We start from the raw sequence: 2,966 nt of genomic DNA on the forward strand, positions 1-2,966 counted from the left end.
TCCTCAATTAGCTGTGCCTAATTAGTGTGCATAACTCGGGAGAGAGTGCATATTTAGGTAATTGTTGAACAACATCACTCCCAAAGTATAAGAGGGATCTATAATTGCGGGTTTAAAGGCGGGATTAGGGATAACGAAGTCTTGGGTGCAATCTAAAGTGAACTGTAATAAACAAAGCCAGCTAGCGTATCTCGGGAGAGTGCGTCTAGTAAATTATTGTGATTACTCGGGAGAGATTCACGGTAAAAAGAGTGTTCATGATTGATAGAGATGTGTTGGTAAATCTATATGAAACATAAACATAAGGGATTCCATCAATAGGGGAAATCACTACCTTAGAACCTTCTCATTATTGTTCACAACTTAAGCATATTTAGTTTACAACTGTTTATTGACTTTCAATCTTAGTTATTAAATATACCATCAACTATTATTCACAACATTTGGGGAAGTTGATTCTAAAGAATTTAGTAAGTCCAACGAAAGTAATTGATAGGTTAATTCTCTGTGGATTCGACTCTGGGCATAAATACTCAGGTTATATTTGCAACATCCGCATTGTCCTTTTATAAGGCATAGTTGGGCGTGATAAAATTTTGGCACCATTGTCGGGGAATTAACGGTGTTATCAATTACAATTGAAAGAAGTACAAAAATTCTTATTGTAGTCATTTTTTCTCTATACCCAATTTTTACATTGAAATTTTAACGTTTGTTGACTTGGTTGCACAGGTGCATGCCTAGAAACTCATCGAGATCTGGTGAAGTATTTGAAGCATTATCAGATCCCGAGAAAGTTTTCAAGGCCTTGAATCGGGCTAATCGGAAAAACAAACAACAACCAACAACTGCACAATTCGAAATAGTCATGGGGGATCACGAGGAAAACCCAACGGTACCAATAGTGCCAGAGGCTGCTCTCTATGATTGGGCACAACCCACAGCTGAAAATCTGTCCACAACCATTGTAGTTTCGCAGATACAGGTTGAGTCATTCCAAATTACGAATAACATATTGCACTTGTTGCAGAACAAGGGACTATTTTCGGGGTCGCAAGTCGAAGATCCTCAGCAGCACTTGAAGAACTTCCTCTCTATCTGCAAAACCCAAAGGCAGCCCAACGTAACTCCTGAAGCAATCAAGTTATTATTGTTTCCATTCTCAGTGACAGGAGCTGCCCAAACTTGGCTACACTCACTTCCCATAAATTCTATAACAACTTGGGATGAGTTAGTCAGGCAATTCCATAACAAGTTCCACCCACCCAATAAGACTGCTCAACAAATTGATGAAATTTTGAGTTTTAAACAGAGACCAATGGAGACACTGCATGAAACATGGGAGCGCTTTAAAGGGATGCTGGTTATATGCCCGCACCATGGTATTCCAGATCTGATGTTGGGGCAGCGGTTTTACATGGGATTGTCAGATAGCGTGAAGAACATTGTTGATGCTTCAGCTGGTGGAGCATTTTTGAGCAAAACATGGAGAGAAGGCCAGAGTCTGCTTGACAAGATGGCACAAAATTCGGGATGGACAACCAGGAATGCACCTATCACTCCAGTGGTTCACTCAGTGCCCTTAGATCCATCCAACTCTATGGCTGAAAATATGGCCACCTTATTGACACAGATGAGTATACTCACCAAAAAGGTGGAAGAGTCAAGGCAGAAGCAGCAGGTACACATTGTAGATACTACCAATGAGGGTTTGTGCACATCTTGCATTAGTCAGCCAATTGGTAACCAATGGAATGCAGAACATGATCATCACCACTACCCTAAAGACATGAATTATGTGGCTAATTATGGAGGCCAGAGACAGGGTGGTCAGAATTGGGGCCAACAAAATCAGCGATACAGGCCAGTCCATCCACAGTTCAACAATGGAAACATGGGAGGTATGAGACCCCATAACAATATGGCACCTTACCCAAGGCCAAAGGGATATAATAATCAGAATTAGCAGCAGGGGTATCACCCTCCTCAGCAGCAGCATGGCGGAAGGCAGGAAGATGGGTTTGCTAGACTTGAGGCAATGATGCAATAGGTTATTGGGTCTAATGCAAAGATTAATGAGAGAGTGGATGCACATGATGCAACAATCAAGAATATTGAAGTGCAGGTGGGCCAACTTTCTATATCTCTGAACAATCGTCCTCATGGGACACTACTTGAAGACACCCAGATAAATCTAAAAGATCAAGGCCCAAAGCAACTGATGGCGGTAAGTCTACGTAATGGCAGAGATCTGGATGTAGAGTAAGAGAGGGCTCGAGAAACTAGACAAGCTGAGACACTTATACCAGTGCCCATTGAGCTGGATGAGTCAACGAAACTGACGGAGGTGCCAGTCTAGCCTGCCTAGGAAGAAAATAGCATTCCGAATGCGACCGAGAAAGAAGCTGAGACAGTCCAGGAACCAGTAGTTGATGTAGCAGCTGATAAGGATCAATCCCAGTTGATTGGGAAGAAGAGACCTCCTGCACCTTTCCCTCAGAGGCTGGCTAAGTACCAAAAGGAGGAACAATACAAGAAGTTCTTCGAAATGCTGAAACAAATCCAGGTAAACATACCATTGATTGAAGCTTTGAAGGAGATGCCTGGGTATGCAAAAATGATGAAGGACTTGATGTCCCGAAAGTTTGATTTCAAAGACTTGGCCACAGTTACTCTTACTCAGACATGTAGTGCAGTGGTGACTAGACCAATTGCAGAAAAGCTGTCTGACCCAGGGAGCTTTACAATTCCATGCACTATTGGTAATTTTGCTTTTGCTAAAGCACTGTGTGATCTAGGGGCCAGCATCAATCTTATGCCCCTGGAGATTTACAAGAGGCTGGGCATTAGAAGAGCTAGACCCACCTCTATGATGTTGCAGCTGGCTGACAAGACAGTGAAACAACCCTCTGGTATACTGGATGATGTGCTAATTCAGGTAGGGAAATTTGTGTTCCCTGTAGATT

At 42.4% G+C, this 2,966-nt stretch overlaps 1 non-coding gene across 1 annotated transcript; it reads right to left on the minus strand.

Annotated features, from left to right (window-relative positions):
• Positions 1 to 1,279: 1,279 nt before the first annotated feature.
• On the minus strand, positions 1,280 to 1,386 carry LOC138886575 (small nucleolar RNA R71). Its single transcript, XR_011405625.1, has one exon. It is a non-coding gene; the product is annotated as a small nucleolar RNA R71 (small nucleolar RNA).
• Positions 1,387 to 2,966: the final 1,580 nt, after the last annotated feature.

The sequence above is a fragment of the Nicotiana sylvestris genome, chromosome 2, assembly GCF_000393655.2.
Source record: "Nicotiana sylvestris chromosome 2, ASM39365v2, whole genome shotgun sequence".
NCBI lineage: Eukaryota > Viridiplantae > Streptophyta > Magnoliopsida > Solanales > Solanaceae > Nicotiana > Nicotiana sylvestris.